Source organism: Lithobates pipiens, unplaced genomic scaffold (genome assembly GCF_037356315.1).
Source record: "Lithobates pipiens isolate NorthernLeopardFrog02 unplaced genomic scaffold, aLitPip1_a1.2 Scaffold_22, whole genome shotgun sequence".
Taxonomy (NCBI): domain Eukaryota; kingdom Metazoa; phylum Chordata; class Amphibia; order Anura; family Ranidae; genus Lithobates; species Lithobates pipiens.
In genome coordinates this window covers 40,918,250-40,937,836 of record NW_027507784.1, presented here as the reverse complement: position 1 = coordinate 40,937,836, position 19,587 = coordinate 40,918,250, and the positions used below count along the sequence as shown (strand labels likewise).

At 42.8% G+C, this 19,587-nt stretch overlaps 1 protein-coding gene across 2 annotated transcripts in view; it reads right to left on the bottom strand.

Annotated features, from left to right (window-relative positions):
- LOC143923648 (up-regulator of cell proliferation-like) overlaps positions 1-19,587 on the bottom strand; it is a 91,909-nt gene that overhangs the window by 36,147 nt on the left and 36,175 nt on the right. Inside the window, exon 1 of one of the 2 annotated variants that reach the window (XM_077447456.1) lies at positions 8,800-8,909. The exons of the other annotated variant lie outside the window; for it this stretch is intronic. The gene's annotated coding sequence lies outside the window, so the exon portion shown is untranslated. Of the gene's footprint in view, positions 1-8,799; positions 8,910-19,587 lie in introns of those variants that run through there. 2 annotated transcript variants of the gene reach the window in all.

Sequence of the window (19,587 nt, the reverse complement as noted above, 5' to 3'; positions counted from 1 at the left end):
CAGTAATGCTTTATTTCTAGTTGGTGTGTCTACCGTCTGACCCATAAAATTGTCCTGTCATTTAGGAACTGGCGAGCCTTAGATGAATGCGCGGTTCCCTCCGCCCAGTCTATGTCTGGATAATTAAAGTCCCCATTATGATAACACTTCGCATCCTTGCTGCTAATCTAAATTGTGATAGCAGATCAGTCTTCCCCTCCTCCCTCAGGTTAGGGGGCCTATAGCGTACTTCCAGTATTTTTTCCTTCGCTTAATCCCTTTGGAGCTCTACCCATAAGGATTCCACCTCCTCCCTAGCTCCCTTAGTAATGTCATCTGTCACATTCACTTGTACATTATTCTTGATATATAGGCATACCCCTCCCCCTTTTTTACCCTCTCTATTCTTGCGATAAAGGGTATACCCTTGAATGTTTGCCAGCCAATCATGAGAGCTGTTGAACCAGGTCTCTGAAATTCCCACAAAATCCAAATCCTCCTTGTACAATAGTATCTCTAGTTCACCCATCAGGCTCCTGGCATTGGTGAACATGCCACATAGTTTAGACCGGTCGCATATTATACTCTTATTGAGTGTTCCTAGATTGTAACTAGGATTTGTTACTTTACTTACTTTGGGTTTATGTGCTTTGGTCAACCTACCACTAATGACCCCAATACTACCCTCTGGAATATGTTCCGCGCTGACTATCCCTACCTCTGGACCCTCCCACCCATCGCCTAGTTTAAAAACCCCTCTAACTTTTTGGCCATCTTCATTCCCAGCTGATCTGCACCCCCCTCATTTAGGTGCAGTCTGTCCCTTCTATTGTACCAGTTATCGACTGAGAAGTCGGCCCAGTCCTTCAGGAACCCAAACTCCTCCTTACTACACCAGCTCTTCAGCCACTTGTTTACTTCCCTAATCTCCATCTGCCTTTCTGGTGTGGTTCGCTGTACTGATATAATTCCTGAGAATACTACCTTGGAGGTCCTTTTCCTCAATTTATCTCCTAAATCCCTAAAATTGTTCTTTAGGACACTCCATCGCCTCTGACTTTGTCATTGGTGCCAACATGCACCATGACAACTGGGTCTTCCCCAGCCCCTCCCAGTAATCTGTCCATTAGATCCGTGATGTGCCAAACCCGAGTGCCTGGTAAATAACATACTGTTCGGTGCTTCAGGTCTTTGTTACAGTCTGGCCTCTTTGTCCTTCTAAGAATTGAGTCCCCTACCACCAGAATCTGTCTTTCCTTTCCCTTCGCTTCCCCCCCACTCTCACTGGAGGAGTTCTTCCCCCGGCAGCTAGGAAAGTCCCTCAGCTCCAGCAGTGCGGGTCTCTGACTGGGATCACCAATGTCACTCAATGGAGTGTACTTATTGGGATGCTCCAGTCCTGGATTGGCCTCGCTGTCACTTCCCCCTCTACCCTTCCTGACTGTCACCCATCTACTCTTTCCTAGTGCCTGCACCTCTTTGTCTCCACCCGCCTCTGTGCTGGCCCCTGACGGCACCTGCTGTGTAAGTTTCTGGCTCTCCTTTAGTATGGAGGGACTTCTCAGCGCTGACAGTTGCTTCCCCAGATTCAGAACCTCGGCTTCTATGGAAACAATGCGCTTACATTTTGCATAGCAGTATTCAGTATTGCTGTGACTACTGATCCCAGTACTACCTCTTCAGGCACTGCCACCCACCTGGGTGCAGCTGCCTCTTTCACTAACCCTCGTGGCTACTTCTCCATAGTCCTCCCAGATGGGCTCTGCATCCATCCCAGACTGCTTGCACCCAGTCCCTTCAGGCTGTCTTTCAGTCCTTTGACTGTAACACTCACCAGCCCTCTTGGTTGTCTACCTCACTGGAGATTTTCCCGGCAGTGTCCTCCTGCTGTCCTCTCCTTGCTACTGTGCCTCCTGGTCAGGATCCCCCTGTGTACCATGAGAAGGGGCTCCTTCCGCACCTGAGCGCAGGCCTGAGTTCACCCCAGCCCAGACTGGGGGGCTACTCTCAGAGACCCTGACAGCCTAACACACAATTTCTATCTTCCACCAAAACCCCACTGCCCCAGCTGGGCTGACCCTGAGTATTTTAGGGGGCCTGCCCCCTGCCAAACCATCTGCTGGGGATTGATCAGGGCCCTCAGAGCACTCCAGACAGCTCCTCCTAGACTCCTCCCAACTGCTTCTGGAATCTTCTCCAAGTTTCCAGCAAGCAGGGGGAGTCACTAAAGATGCTGCTGCTGAGTCATTCAGCCCTACCTGAGTCACTGCCGATACCAATTACCAATACCTATTGTTACATTTATTTATTTATTTACTTTTTTTAACACTGTACCTTTAACTTTTTTTTTTTTTGATAAATGTTATTGCTATTACAAGGCATGAACAACATCCCTTGCAATAGCAAGGGCCATGACAAGTCCCTTTATGGAGAGATCTGGGGTCTTGAACCCCACATCTATCCTCTGGCCTCCAATGCAGCCAATCAGACACAGATTTGTCTAAGTGCCCACTATACTGACCACTACACTAACCTGCCAGATTCCTATACTTACCTACCTGATCCCTACACTAACCTACCTGATTCCTACACTGACCTACCTGATTTCAACTTCCTGCACTACTCACATTCCCTCCCCCCCCACATGTACAATGTAGATCAGTCGATATTGTTTACTCTCCATGGCCTCCATGATCGTCCATCTGACCAGGGTTCTCCTCAGCACTGGGTACTGGAGTCCTGCCACCCAGCGGCTCCTCTGTATCCCCCAGCCCTCTAAGAGCTCCAGTAACAGCCATCGTACACTCTGCACCAAGCACCCCCCCCCCCCCCCCCGCTGTTCTCACACGGCCAGCTGCACCAGGGGGATCATGAGGGGACATGTTGGACCACAGGAGTCCTTGGGCGGGGGAGAGTGCTGCGGAACAATGTCCGGGATATGTCTCATCAGAAGGGGTGGAGGGCCTGGGGGAGGCACTTGGCCACAACACACAGCACGCTTGGGACAGCACTGTCAGCAGACTCGGCACAGAACAGTAATAATTTTGCACCCCCCACGCTATGCCACTGCTTAACTGACTGACCAGTCAGTCCGCACCTGCCGCTAGGAGAACACTCTGCAGCTGGAGGGAGAGAAAGGAGGCAGGGAAGGTACCCGGTAGAGCTGGTGGGTGGGAACGGAGGAGGCGGGGAAGGGAAATCCCATTGACGGGTGAAACGTCGGTGAAACGTCAGTGGTTGTTAAGGGTGTGACGGCCCCTCTCTTTACCAACCGATAATTGGCGGCATTCTTTTGTATACATTTCAGCTGTCAGCTAGGGAATCCCACTGACAGATGAAAGAACCAAACTTGAAGGTATCTAGTATCGGCGCATTTGCACGAGTACTGCCACTCATGCAAATGCTTAGTATCGGCATGATACCGATACCCGTACAAGCTCTATCTGTCTCAAAAAAATTATAAAAGTGATAAAAATTTTGTTTGGGTACAGTGTTGCATGACTGAGTAATTGTCAAAGTGTGACAGCGCTGAACAACAGGCAGAGACATTATATATATATTATATATATTATATATTATATATTATAAGCCAAGACATTATATGTGGTGGGATGAGCAGTTGAAAGTTAAAAGAGAAGCTCAGTAAATAAAAAAATAAAAACCTCTCACATATATAGCTGCAACATCTGTGCCCACACAGCATCACCTGGCTAACTTTTTAAAAAATAAATCAGGCCTGGATTGTAGCAGACTTTAAAATATATGCTGCAGATGCTGCAAAATATTTTTTTTCCATTTAAATATTTTATTATGTTTTCCAAGGATTCACAAAGGTCATAATACAATACCATACATGTTACTACAATGCAATGATTAAATAAAATAAGAAAATAAAATAATATTAATGCTTCTCCCGTGAAGATTATGAAACAAAAAGTAAGGAGCATTCCATTATAAAATCCTTCATTTAACATATTTATCTTATGCTTGTGATGTCAGCTATCAGGTACAGCAAACATAAATAATAGAGTTTAAAAGATAAGGAAGTGTAATAAAGAACTATGACAGAGTTTAAATGAAATTAAGGTTTTTTTGATCTGGTAGGTCGAAAATGGTACGGGATAGTTAGGAGAAGTAAATAGACTTTTCCAGGACCAAGTTCTTGCAATATGGCCTGGCATTATCTGGAGATAAAGCAATATTCCCGACTATCCCAAGTGACCCTTACGTTAACAGGATTAACTAGTTTATAAAAAAGGAGTTAAAAAGGAGGTCCCACAAAATTTTCTTCTTTAAAAGTCAGCAGCTACAAATACTGTAGCTGCTGACTTTTAAAATATGGACACTTACCTGTCCAGGGTGCCCGCAATGTCAGCACCCGAAGCCGATCTGTTGCTCGGCTCTCAGGTGCTGCCGCCGCCATCTTTGGTAAGGGAATCGGGAAGTGAAGCCTTGCGGCTTCACTTCCCGAGTTTCCTACTGCGCATGCGCGAGTCGCGCTGCTCAATCTGAATGGTCCCTGCCGTCTCTGGGATCCATGTGTTTCCCAGAAGACAGCAGGGGAGGACGGGAAGAGGCGTAGACTCCTGCGGGAGTCTATGCCCGGAAGTGGGTGCAAATACCTGTATTATACAGGTATCTGCACCCCCCTCCCCCTAAAAGGTGCCAACTGTGACACCGGAGGGGTGGAGGGTTTCCAAAAAAGAAGGTTCCATTTTTGTGTGAGCCTCTGCTTTAATTAAACATGCTTTGAGGTAAAGGGATGAGAGAGTGGTGAGTGAGGAATGTTTGCAGAGGGGATCACTAGTCTAAATAGTAACATTTGAATTGAGCATTAGGGTGAGTTATCTGCAAAATGTCCTTAAGGAAGTAGAAATGTGTTAACAAATCCTGGAGGTAGGAAATGTTCAAACCACAGGGCTTCAAATTTGGATATGTTATCAAGTAAGATTGCTTCTGCTTTTGTGTGCATCATAACTCTGTTTTGCCGCTGTAGTTATGAAAAGCATGAGTTTGAACTGGCGGTGGGATAAGGCATGTGGTTTGCTGTTTAGGAGCACTGTGGTTGGATCAGGTGGTAAAGTTATTTTGAACATAGTGGAAAGAATTGTAAACACTTCTGACCAAAAGGATCTGACTATTTTGCATTCCCACTAGATATGTACTTGTGTTCCCAGGGTAGGACAGTCTTGAAAGCAGTGGGAAGGATATTGTGGAGATAATTTAGAAAATTCTGCCAGGGACCAGGTACCATAATGAGTACCTTGTGGTTGGGTTCAAGAGCCACTATATTCCGTGAGTATGATTTGGTTGTTTGCCATATTTGGGTCCAATTTATCTTTTCTGGTTGTAGTTGAAGTCATTTTCCCATTTGTTGGTATAGGTTGGGGGAGAAGAAGAGATGTGTGAAAGTAGTTGGACATATAAATCGGAAATGAGTCCACCTCTATGAGGGTCAGATTTACAGGCTTGTTCAAATATAGGGAAACCTGGGAATGTTGAGTCTGAGGCTACATTATTCATAAAAAAAAAAAAAAAAAAGAATTTGTATGTATCTGAAGGTTTCTGTGGGTGGAAGATCATTTCACGTAGGGTTGGAAGTGGTGTAATGGTCGTGGATTTATAGAAATGATGGGCACATGTCAATCCTGCTGCTGACCAGGCTAAAAAGGAAGTTGGGAAGGACCAGGCTAGGTAAAATGATGGATTATGAAGAAAGGAGAGAAGGGTTGTGTACAGATTGTAGACCAAATTGGGCTTTTAATCTGTCCCAAATAGATAGGCTGTGTTTGGTAATGGGGTTTGTAGTTGTGCAGGAGAGAGCCATAAAAGATTTGCCATGCAAAGAAGGTCACAATCAACCGACTCTAATGCTACCCAAAGTGGGGTTTCAGTCGTAGCGTGGTATTTGAGTAATTGTGATAATTGGGCTGCATAGTAATATTTGGTGAAGTCTGGTACGCCGAGGCCTCTTCGAATTTTTGGAGAATATAAAGTAGCTTTAGGTAATCGGGGTTTAGTTTTGCTCCAGATGAATTGCAAGGTTTTACTTGTAAAATCACACTGTAAAATGCGTAAGAAATACGATGGGATCATGATAGGAAGCACTCTAAAAAGATATAAGATTTTTGGAAGAATAAACATTTTTATCACTGTAATTCTACCCATCCATGCCAAAGATAAGGTTGGCCAATTAGTGAGGAGTTTATTAAGTGATAACATCGGCGGATAATTTGTTAATTTTGTTAAAATTCCATAGGATTGGCCATAAAGTTAGAGACAAATGTTGTTGACCAGGCAACTGATAAGGACCAAACTAATTGGGTTTAGATGACAGATGGTAATGAAATATTTTGGGCTTTTGATTTGTGAAGATTTATTGAATGGCCCAAAAATCATTTGAAATTTGTAGAGGATATCTAGAAGAGTGATGAGTTTATGATGATAACCACCAGTTTCTAGTCCTCTGATGTTTGGATTGGATTGAATGAGTTGAGCCAGGGATTCAATTTCCAGAGCAAAAAGAAGAGGGGAAAGGGGGCTGCCTTGTCTAGTACATCTCTCAATATTGAAGGGGTCGGATTTAAATCCTGAATAGGCCTTGTTTTGGACAAGATAATCTTTTATGGCTTTCTCTAATTCTTGTTGAAATGTAGAATTTTCTAGCAGACTATCACTAATGTACCAAGTACGTTGATTGGGTCTTGGAACCAAGGAGGAAAGAGTTGTTACAACTGCATTATGGTCTGACTAGGTGCATGGTATAATATGTGTGCCTAGAATGAGTGCTGAGGTACTAACAGAAACAAAAAGATGGTCTAGGCTGTAAAATTGTTTGTGAGGATGGGAATATTGTGTGTATTGTCACTTTACAGGGTTATGTTCCCACCAGGTGTCAAGAAGAGAGCATTGGTTTAGAAGTCGCTGGTAGGAAAGTTTAAGTGTGGCAGTTAGGGTAGGGGATTTGTCAAGGAATGGATATAATATTTGGTTTGAGTCACCACCAATTATAAGGGTACCTTGTTTATGTGATTAAGCAACTGAAAAAAGATGGGAAAGAAATGACAGTGGGTTTTTGTTAGGAGCATAATAAGAGGCGATTGTATCTTCACTATCTAATAGTAGTTGTGGTCTCGTGGTCTTTAAGTTCTTTTTTAGGGGTGAACGGTGTTGTACGGTGGAATGCAATTAGGACTCCCTTTTTTTTTAGTATTGGCCGAGCCCGAAGGAACTTGGGGGTATTTGCGGCTAAAAAATGTTGTTGAAGATTGTGAGATAAAGTGTGTCTCTTGTAGGCAAACCACATGTGCTGATAGTTTGGAGAAAAAGTTAAAAGCTTTAGTATGTTTCCGAGGAGAGTTGAGACCTTGTACATTAAGTGTCAACATATTCAGGGATACAGACGGGATCTAGTAAGAAGGCTACTGTGCTTGAAAACAAGGATTTCCTCTCTGGAGGAGAGAAGGTTAGGGAAGGTTGGGTTATTCTGGAAAGTAGGAATAGGAGAGGGAATTCAACTGGGGTTGTGCAGCACATATTAACACTAATACAATAGGTGTTTAAGAGAAGCTACCTGAAAAGTAAACAGAATATAAAAGAAAAAGTGCTTCTAATTGGAGCGAGTATCCAAGGGGTGGTTACAAATCACCAACCAGTGGATATAAATGTTCCAAAGAGCGGCAAAATCAATAATGGGCACTCGAGGAAGGAATGGAGGAGCAGTGGGCTGTCTCCGAGACTATGACAGCCATTTAACATTTTATTAATAAGAACTGTTTAACCAACGAGTTATGAGTGCAGAATAGGATTAATGTAACTGTTAGATTGAATATTATGATGTAAAGTAGGATAATTCTGAAAATAGTTATAGTATAGAATTATCAAAAGCAAATTAAACTATTGAGCAGACAAAAGGTAATCCTTGTATGTGTTTTGTGGTTATTTTGGTTAAAAACTGATAAAACCAAACATTAAGCCTAATCATCAATGAGTAACTAACAGTGTATGTAAGAAAAATTGGATTAGAACATTTAGAAACCAAAATTGTATTTTCAGGTTATATCTTGCAGGGGTCTAAATATCTACATCCATAGAATCAATAGGAAGTAGCTGGTTAGATAAACTCCATCAAACCAGGTAATATTTAATTAAATAGACCAAGTAAGAGAGTTCTTTCATTGAGAATCTACCCTGGAGATAATTTAGGAGTATAGACTCCTTGTAGTTACCCCTAGGGAAAATTACTTTTTTCTATCATAACGGTGCTTAAATTTAAGCTCAATTGCTGCCAGCACGACCACCTACTGTCCCCTCTCCTCCTACTTCTCCTTTTACTTGAAATTAAAAAATATTTCCATATGTCTGTGAATTTGAGGTCTATATAGGCTAAATCATTTCTGTCCTGTCTTTTTTTTTTTTTTTTTTACTAGAATGACTAATATTGGGGTATTGGATTTGTGAGGCTTCAATGTAGCCCTCAATGCTGCATGAAAGGTACTCTTCCTACATATGTTCATTTTTTTTTTCATTTTAGCATTTGCACATGTTGTTTAAGTCAGGGCTTGGCTTCCTATGACTCTTTTTTGACAATAGTATATTTATAAGCCCCTCAAAAAGAAACAAATTGAATATCAAATTTGTCCCCTAGACATCAGTAGGGTTCTAGAAAAAGGTTAGATTTTGAGGATTTGAGGACATTCTCATACAACTAGCTGGAAATTGCACCTTCATAAAGCAATATCCCTTTTTTGTGGCTGTATTTTTACAGCACCAGAGTGTTAAAATACTAATAAAAAACTGTAGAGTTAAAAAGTGCCTTACCTTAATTTTGTAGGTTCCAGTCACCTTTTCATTACATTATACTGCCTCGTCTCTCAAATAACCAAAAACAACGTGTTTTTTTTTTGAGAGATAATGAACTTCAAAATATTCTTGTAAAATAAGCAAGGGTCAATATGCAGAAGCCTTTTTTATACAGCAGCCTTTTATGGCTATTATTTTACTGCCATACTTTGCACACCATAAAATAATCGTAAACTGACATGTGAAGAAACCGAATGATTTCTTTGAAACCAGGTTTACTTTCATTTTCTACAAATAACAACTCTGCTGCTCCTACTGCTTATTCATTGGCTTTGCAGTTATTCAAAATGTTCTAGCTCCAAGCTTTACACTAAACTAACTACAGTCTATTTTATATATTAAAGTGGTTCTAAAGATGTAATGTTTTTACCTTAATGCATTCTATGCTATAAGGAAAACACCTTTCATGATCAGTTCCCCCCAGCCCCCCTCCCCCAGATACTTACCTAGCTCCTCTTTCAATCCAGGATTGTGCCTGAGATCAGCATCGCTGCTCTTTCTCTCTTTGCTCACAGGGACTGAGGCAGCAGCGGGAGACATTAACTCCTGCTGCTATCAATCAAATGCTGTGAGGAGGGAGTAGGCGGTGGGGCAGAGTCTATGGACATATAGAGCTTGGCTTGCAGCAAGCCCGCAGGTGTGCCACCATAGGAAGTCACTTCTTATGTTGGCACACTAAGAAGAGGAGCCAGGAGCACCGGCGAGAACCCCCAGAAAGACAATATCTTTGCACAGAGCATGTGTGTATAACATGTTTTTTATTTTAATTTAAAAAAATCATTTCATAATGCTTTAAACTTGATGCTCATTTTCAGAAACTGGATTATGCCCTGTACACATGATAGGATTTTCCGACAACAAAATCCATATTTTTTTTCCGACGGATGTTGGCTTAAACTTGTCTTGCATACACACGGTCACACAAAGTTGGTCAGAAATTGCAAAACATCAAGAACGCGGTGACATACAACTTGTACAACGAGCCAAGAAAAATGAAATTCAATAGCCAGTGCGGCTCTTCTGCTTGATGCTAAGCATGCGTGGCAATCGGAATTTCTAACAACGGATTTTGTTGTCGGAAAATTGGAGATCAAGATCTCTAATTTTGCGTGATGGAAATTGCTATGGAAAATGTTTGATGGAGCCTACACACAATCGGAATTTCCAACAACAAGCTCCCATCGAACATTTTCCTTAGGAAAATCCGACCCTGTGTATGAGGCATTAAAGTTTTAAACTAGTGTTTTTGCTTAAGTCTGGAAAATGTTCTTATCAGCATGATCGTCAATACTGGTTAGATTATGCACCCTTTCATGAGAACATATAGAACCGTCAATAATACATGTTTTAGACCCATAAAAAATGAGTGCACAATGCAATAAGGGCTTCACAAGGGGTTTGCTGATGTACATTTCCTACTCACATTTGGGAGACCCAAAACCTTTACGTATTTTCTTAAAACACACTAACAATACAAAGTTATACCAGTACATACTACTCCATTACTTTCTCCTCTTTGCTACAAAAAAACACCACCACTCTTTTTGAGATTAACCTCTGAACTAACCCCACACTCCAGGTCTCATTTCCTTAATACTAAATGTAATTTGCTTTTCCAAAGCTAGTTCTAATGCCCCGTACACACGAGCGGACTTTTCGACATCCAAACTCCGACGGACTGAGTCCGGCGGACTATCCGATCGTGTGTGGGCTGCAACGGACTTTAGCGAAGCTAAAGTCTGACGGACTTTAGAAATGAAGCATGCTTTAAATTTTTCCGACGGAACTCCGCCGGACCCGGTCCCCTTTGAAAAATCCGCTCGTGTGTGTGCTACTCCGACGGACTAAAACCGACGCTAGGGCAGCTATTGGCTACTGTCTAGGAACTTCCTACGTCGAATCCAGTCGTACGTCATCACGTTCGACTCCGTCGGAGTTTGGTGTGATGGTGTGTGGTCAAGTCCGTTCGGTCGAAAAGTCCGCCAGAACTCCGTCGGAACTCCGGCGGAACTCCGGCGGAACTCCTTTGGAGGTCTGTCAGACTTAATCCCTCTCGTGTGTACGGGGCATAAGGGACACTATATGCTTCAATAGGAGGAGAAACTTGGGAAGGCCTTACCTGAGGAGGATTAGGGGAAATAAGCACAGCTACAGCAGAAAACCAATGTAACACACTAGCTATAGAAAATTCATACAAAGTTATTTTGGTATCTTACACACACCCAAATTGTTAAATACTGACTTCAATACTTGCCATTATGTTTCGTACACCGTGGACAGTAGGGATGAGCCGAACACCCCCCTGTTCGGTTCGCACCAGAACCTGCGAACAGACCTAAACTTCGTGTGAACTTTAGAACCCTATTAAAGTCTATGGGACTCGAACGTTCACAATCTAAAGTGCTCATTTTAAAGGGTAATATGCAAGTTACTGTCCTAAAAAGTGTTTGGGGACCCGGGTCCTGCCCCAGGGGACATGGATCAATGCAAAAAAAAGTTTTAAAAATGGCCGTTTTTTCAGGAGCAGTGATTTTAATAATGATTAAAGTGAAACAATAAAAGTGTAATATTCCTTTAAATTTCGTAGCTGGGGGGTATCTATAGTATGCCTGTGAAGGGGCGCATGTTTCTGGGGCTTAGAACTGTCGCTGCACAAAGTGTCATTTGTGCAGGAAAAAAAGTCTTTTAAAATCACTTGCGGCTAAATTGTCGGGTCTCCGTAATACAGAGAACACTCAATGAGTGTTCTCTGTATTAGCCGACAATTCATTCATTCATTGATTTAAAAAAAAAAAAAAAAAAAAAAGCGTGGGGGTTCCCCTAAATTCAATTACCAGACCCTTCAGGTCTGACATGGATATTAAGGGGAACCCCGTGTCAAATAAAAAAAAAAAAAATTGACGTGGGGGTCCCCCCAAATATCCATACCAGACCCTTCAGGTCTGATATGGATATTAAGGGGAACCCCGCATCAAATTTAAAAAAAAAATTGACGTGGGGTCCCCCTAAAAATCCATATCAGACCCTTTATCCGAGCACGCAACCTGGCAGGCCGCAGGAAAAGAGGGGGGACGAGAGAGCGTCCCCCCCTCCCTCCTGAACCGTACCAGGTCACATGCCCTCAACATTGGGAGGATGCTTTGGGGGTCTGTGACCCCTCAAAGCACCTTGTCCCCATGTTGATAAGGACAAGGGCCTCATCCTCACAACCCTGGCCGTTGGTTGTGAGGGTCTGCGGGCCAGGGGGCTTATCAGAATCTGGAAGCCCCCTTTAACAAGGGGACCCCCAGATCCCGGCCCCCCCCTGTTTGAAATGGTAAGGGGGTACAAAAGTACCCCTACCATTTCACAAAGAAAGTGTCAAAATGGTTAAATAAGACAAACACACTTTTGAAAAATTCCTTTATTAAAAATGAAAAAAAAAAAAGATTCCAGCGGTGCTAATCCACTCTTGCTATCCAGCGACGGATCTCCGGGGTCCAGCGATGGATGATCATATCCAGCGACTGGGGAATCTCTCAGTCCAGCGCTGTCCATACATCCTTCTTCTGTCTCCTCTCCGGAGACACTGCAGAGAGCACAGCGCTGACGTTTCTTATATTGGGAGGGCGGGGCCACCCGTCACCTGACCCCGCCCCTCTGATGCTGGAGAGGGAAGCCAGGGGTTCCCCAGTGACGTGTGGGTGACCCTGCCCCCTCTGATGTAATGCAGGTTTCCGTTACATCAGAGGGGGCGGGGTCACCCACACGTCACTGGGGAACCCCTGGCTTCCCTCTCCAGCGTCAGAGGGGCGGGGTCAGGTGACGGGTGGCCCCTCCCTCCCAATATAAGAAACGTCAGCGCTGTGCTCTCTGTAGTGTCTCCGGAGAGGAGACAGAAGGATGTATGGACAGCGCTGGACTGAGAGATCCCCCGTCGCTGGATATGATCATCCATCGCTGGACCCCGGAGATCCGTCGCTGGATTGCAAGAGTGGATTAGCACCGCTGGAATCTTTTTTTTTTTTTCTTTCTTTTTTAATAAAGGAATTTTTCAAAAGTGTGTTTGTCTTATTTAACCATTTTGACACTTTCTTTGTGAAATGGTAGGGGTACTTTTGTACCCCCTTACCATTTCAAACAGGGGGGGGCCGGGATCTGGGGGTCCCCTTGTTAAAGGGGGCTTCCAGATTCTGATAAGCCCCCCGCCCGCAGACCCTCACAACCAACGGCCAGGGTTGTGAGGATGAGGCCCTTGTCCTTATCAACATGGGGACAAGGTGCTTTGAGGGGTCACAGACCCCCAAAGCATCCTCCCAATGTTGAGGGCATGTGACCTGGTACGGTTCAGGAGGGAGGGGGGGCCGCTCTCTCGTCCCCCCCTCTTTTCCTGCAGCCTGCCAGGTTGCGTGCTCGGATAAAGGGTCTGATATGGATTTTTAGGGGGACCCCCCCCCCGTCAATTTTTTTTTTTAATTTGATGCGGGGTTCCCCTTAATATCCATGTCAGACCTGAAGGGCCTGGTAATTGAATTTAGGGGAACCCCCACGCTTTTTTTTTTTTTTTTTTTTTTTAATCAATGAATGAATGAATTGTTGGCTAATACAGAGAACACTCATTGAGTGTTCTCTGTATTACGGAGACCCGACAATTTAGCCGCAAGTGATTTTAAAGGACTTTTTTTCCTGCACAAATGACACTTTGTGCAGCGACAGTTCTAAGCACCAGAAACATGCGCCCCTTCACAGGCATACTATAGATACCCCCCAGCAACGAAATTTAAAGGAATATTACACTTTTATTGTTTCATTTTAATCACTATTAAAATCACTGCTCCTGAAAAAACAGCCGTTTTTAAAACTTTTTTTTGCATTGATCCATGTCCCCTGGGGCAGGACCCAGGTCCCCAAACACTTTTTAGGACAGTAATCTGCATATTACCCTTTAAAATGAGCACTTTAGATTTCTCCCATAGACTTGTATAGGGTGTTCCGGCTTTTCGAATTTGCTGCGAACAGTCCAAATTGTTCACTGTTCGCTGAACAGGCGAACAGGCAATGTTCGAGTAGAACATGAGTTCGACTCGAACTCGAAGCTCATCCCTAGTGGACAGGAAGATATCCCTGTCTACCCGTCTCCCCTCTTCCAACTCCTATCTCACCTTCTCCCTTTTCCTCCTGCTTCAACCTTTTCTTCTTTCTTTTTTCTTATTCTTTTGCTTTCACTTATTTTCTAACTTTCTGCAATCTCAGCTGCCTGCATGACCATCTACTGTCACCTCTCTTCCTTCTCTTTTCTTTTTTGAATCAGATTATTTTTATTAGCAAAAAGAAGAAAAAAACATTTCCACTGAACAAAAAAGATATCACAAGATGTTGGAGAGGACATAGAGTTATCCAGTCATACAGCCAGCCGGCCATATGATTTATGCATCATTACAGTGTATAAAGCTACAGTCCATACAAAATAAAAAGACATATTATAAAAACATATAACCGTGTCTGTCGTTTTGTAAGTTATTATATATTGAGCATGTTCTCTTTGTATTCTATTTCACAGCTTCGCTCCCAGCCTTCAACTGGACCACCGGGTGGGGCAGGGGTGCCACCCGCCTCTAAACAGAGGGGCAGGATTCACAGTGTTCATATATTAACTATCACTTAAAACTGAACAATATATCCAACCACTGCAGAGCAAGACATCACCACATCAAGTATATTGCTTCAGAGCAATTTGCACATGGAGCCCTAATGCATCTCTCCAATCAGTCACCCACCCTGTTTATCCGACTATCAACCCTTGTGGGTAAACGGATGACTAAGTCCTACCACTGAGTATTCAAGTTTGGACTAATTGGAAAGCGGCCAAACCAGGAACTTCCAGCTAGGCATCCCAAATTTTTTCAAACTTTATTGGACTACCTCAGTGTTTATATGTCAGCTTCTCCCTCAGAAGAGAGTAATTTATGGCAGTAACCCATTCTGCGTGTGTAGGAGGTAATACTGAAAGCTATTTTCTAGCAATGAGTTTTCTGGCAAAAAACAGAACTCTGAGAGTGGCTGTGTAGGTGTGAGGTGTCTATAGTTCCTCGTCTAACCACCCAAGCAGGCAAAGCTTAGGGTCAATTTTAAATGTAAGATTCCATATTCTATTAATAGAGCTGATCACTTCAGACCAGAGTACCTTTGAAGTTTCGGAGATTTACAAAGCATGTGGATAAGGCTACCATTGTCCACCAGACAACGAGGACAAAATGGATAGTCTCTTCTGTGCCATTTGTGTAATTTATATGGGGTACGGTAAGTTTGGTGAATAATGAATAATTGAGTGAGTTTTTGGGAAGAAGAGAATGACACCCTGAGTACATTCTCCAGTATGGTGGACGCTTCCTTATCTGATATGTGTCCTATATCTCCCCCCCCCCCCCCCCCCACAGCTAGCCCTACTTCTTCCCTTTTCACTAGCAATAAAACTATTGCTATGTGTCTGTGAATTTGAGGTCTAATTAAACTAAATCATTTTTTCCTTTTTTTTTTTTTACTGGAATGACTCATATTGGGGTATTGAATTATGCAAGGTAATTCTAAAAGCAAAAATACCAATTCCACAGTCAAACATGGACTACTGAATCTAAGGTTTTCTGTGAACATAGTGCTGTTCTGTAATACTATAGTGCCACTTCAGCTCATCCCCCAAACTTGTAATTTAAAGGATTTGTATTTTTACAGCACCAGGTTGTTAAAATACTAAGAAAAAGTGTAGTGTGAAAAAAATGTCTTACCTTCATTTTGTAAGTTCCAGTCACCTTTCATTCCATTATTCTGCCTTTATCTCAAAAGTATCCAAAAACAAAAGTGATTTTTTTTTTTATACGGAGACGATGAACTTAAAAATATTATTTTAGGAGAAAAGTAACGTAACCTGATGAAACCATAATGACATACCTCCATCCCTGGTAAGCATATGTAGAAGCAGGCTCCTGAAGAGCACACGCTATGTTTTTCAAAGTTAAAACTTTACTCAGACTACAGTTTGGGTAGGGTCTATTTGTCTAAATTAGACTTCTGTGTCAGTCTGACTGGGCTGTGAGATGTTCAGCCTGGCCACAGGGGGGGCACTGTCTCTGGTGGCAGGCATGGAACTATGGTTTGGTCAGGTGTTTCATTTATTCTCTCTCGCAGTCAGGTCAGTGGGAGTGGCCCTCTCGCTATGCCTTCTGGGAGAGGGTATTTAAGACACGGACGTCACGTGGTTTGGGGTTCCAGTCCAGTATGAAATGCTGAGTACTTGGTCCTGGTCCTCCTGACCAGCCCCCAGGAAGGCTATGGCCTGGGGTGCGGATACACCCGACTTTAATGCCTCGGGGCTGGCTAGCCCAAGGCAGGGAAACTAAAGGAGGATTCTGAGGTGGATGGGTGCAGTCTCCGGTTTGGGAGAGACCCATTGAACTTCGAGCATTCCAGGGGAGGAATCTTTAGAAGAACACCACGTACAGGTTGGTTTTCGTAACAAGAGCCTGGAAGGGCTGAAGTAACCGAGAGAATCCGGTCTTGTGGATATCGCCACGCTGGCTGAAAGATCCAGGTATCCTACAAGTGTTCTACAGCTTAGTTTCCCTACATGTTCTGTAACAACATCTGTGATAAAGACTTTGTTCCTGAGTAAGCACCTTGTTGGCTGCTAGGCCTTGTGAGAGAGGGACTGTCCAACCTGAGTGTTCATCCAGCTGCAAATGGCTATTCTCTGGATGCAGTCAAAGTAGCAAGTTCTTTAACGTTTTTGACTTTGACATTTGGAGAACCTGAACTTTCCTTTCCAACCCTCTGATCCCAAGTTAAAAGACCGTTCAATGGTTGAAGTTTGCAAATAAAATCCATTCAACTGGATCTATTGTCAGTCTCAAATTACTGGGTCATCTACCAAGGGACATCCCCTAGACAAGTACAGCCCGGATACGTGAGCAGCGCGATAGGAGGAGGGCTGGCATGACCTGAGGGGACTGCAGCGGATTGGTTGCAGTAGCTGGGGGGGCGGAGTCAGCGCGAGGACGTGTGCGCGCTCCGCTCCCCCAGGGCCGGTTGGAGAAGCGGAGTTCCCACCCTCCCTCCCTTACATCAGGCGGTGCTGTTATGGCAAGACAGGTATAGGGGGAGTGCTGGACTTGGGACCCTGGTTGCGGCAGACAGTGGGAGGGGTGAACAGGCTAACTCTTTTTCTTTTCAGGATGTTGGTGATGGTTGTCGTAGCGGTTGGCGGGTGTTGGTCGATGCAGGTAAAGGAAGATAACCCCTCCCCACAGAAAAGTTGATGCGGGACCCATTGGAGATATGGGCTCGTTGCTGATATGCCATATAGTGAGGGTTTATATGGCAGCTGGTGAATGGGTGCACTGCGGTAAAGAGTTGTGTGTCTTTGAGCTAGCATGTCAGCTTGAGGCCTAGTTGCAGGAATATTACCGCAGTGCTTGTTTTGGATCGATATGCTAATGGCGTGGGGAGGGGGAATGTCCTGCAAATGACCAACGTGCTCAGGGTTTTAAGTTAAATGATGTTCTTGTTGATGGTTTTGTTTACATGTTAAATTATTATTTTGAATAATAAAGGGGCTGCTACGGCCACGAAACGCTCCAAAATAAGGTGTGGTCTCTTTTAATGGGAAAGGGTGAGGTATGGAGTGGGGTGGTCGGTATAGCAACAGAGCTTCATCAGTCATACTAGAGTCATGCAACAAGAAGAAGAGGAAGGTAACGGTAAGCCCAGAAATAACCAGCAACTCCTTCGGGGGTTAGTGCTACACATATAAGCAACAGAAGGAAATGGTCATGGGACTTTAAATGAGGCATGTCATTACAAAAATAAAGCATTGAATGTTTATATTTTAAACTAAATTTATTACAGTCAGAATAAATATAATAAACATGATTAAAAGTTTTTTTTTAGGATGTCAAGACTGCTTGGTTCTTGCAATTTATGTACATCATGTATTTTTGCATGTATATATCATCATGTACCAGCATCATTATTATTTATTTTACCAGTTATATGTAGTTTTGTATGTCAGCTTGTTTTTATGGTCATTCAAATGGTTCTACTACTTCAAATGGCACTATGTATTTTTTAATCATGGAATATTTATTCTGACTGTAATAACATTTGTTTAAACTATATAGCTTCAATGCTTTATTTTTGTAATTACATGCCTCACTTAAAGTCCCATAACCATTTATTTCTGTTGCTTATATTCAAAATATTCTTATAGATTAAGCCAGGGTCAATATGCAGAATCCTTTTATAGTACACTGCATCCTTTCATGGCTGTTTTTTTACTGCTGTACTTTGTATACCATAAAATAATCGTAAACTGCTGCTTGAAGAAACCAAATGGGAACAGAGGGACGCCAGACTGAGTGCAGTATAAATCATATATTTAATAAAAACAAGTAGTAACTCACAGGTTAAATTAGATGAGTTCAGTATGTGGTGAAAATCGCCAGTCCTGGAGTCTCATAAATGTCTTCCCTTTGCAGCCTGGGGCACTGGTGTGATCTTACAGGGATCCAGAGAATGCTGAGAACCAGGAGGCAGGAAACAAGAAGCAGCTGGTCGTGACTTCACAGGAACAGGAAGTGTGATTATTCACAGTGGCAAGGAATGGTAATGCATTTCGAAGCTACAGCTTCTTCATCAGACCATGATTGGCTGGCAAACCTGGCAGTCTTATATTGCAGAGGAAATAGAAACAGAGAGATCTGATGGGCTGGCCAGCCCGTCAATCAAATACACAGATTCAAAGAGGTAGATGGCTGGAGACCGAAGAGAATGTAAATATGAGTAAGAAGCTTGCTGATTAATAGTGGAAGATAAGTTTATAACGTTTGCAGAAATCGATCAATTCACTAATTGATTAAATACATAAATATAAAATGTATAAATATACCTCAAATTTAAAGTGAATACATTTTTATAAGTAAATTAACTAAAAAATGAATTAAGAAAATTATTAGCAATTTGGGAATCAATTGATTATTATAAATTATAATGAATTAATAAAATGGTGAGAATGGAGGAAAGAGAGGACTCTATGCTAGGTATAATATTAAGGTTCTAAGTTATATCATGACCAAAACATCATGTACATGTTTACAACATGCAGTTGTAAACATGTACATGTGCAACAAACGCATGTATATACGTGAGTATATACAAACATCTTTCTGTCCCAATACTCTCTAGAGGGAACATAATATTGTATAAAAAAGGGGAAGGGGGAAGAGAAAAAAAAAAAAGGGGGGGAGGAAGGGGGTGGTAAAAACAAAAACAAAAAGGGGGGTGGTAAAAAAAAAAGTGGTGCCAAATTTGTGTCTGTTGCCCAAATGAGCTATTTAGTGGATAAAACTGGGTATCCATTCACCAGTAACCGGGCAACCCACTGAGGCATGACCATGGGAAAATCACACCAGCACCTGATTAAATAACAGTGCTGATTTCGATCTCCTAGTGCTCTCAATAAATCATCTTTTTTTATGCCTAACCCCCCGATCCAGCCCCAACAAAAGAAAACACGACAACGACGAGGCAGGAGAGGGGGCAGATCTAAACACACCACACCCAGAAAAAATGCGGAGACTGTAAAGATCTTCAATTTGTCTTCCATTAAATTTACTGATGATGAACTGTCATTATTACAACGAGGTCTAAATGTCGCCCCTACTATTCCACTTAATCCATTTACCATTTTCAAAGATTTGAACAAATTCATCCGAAATA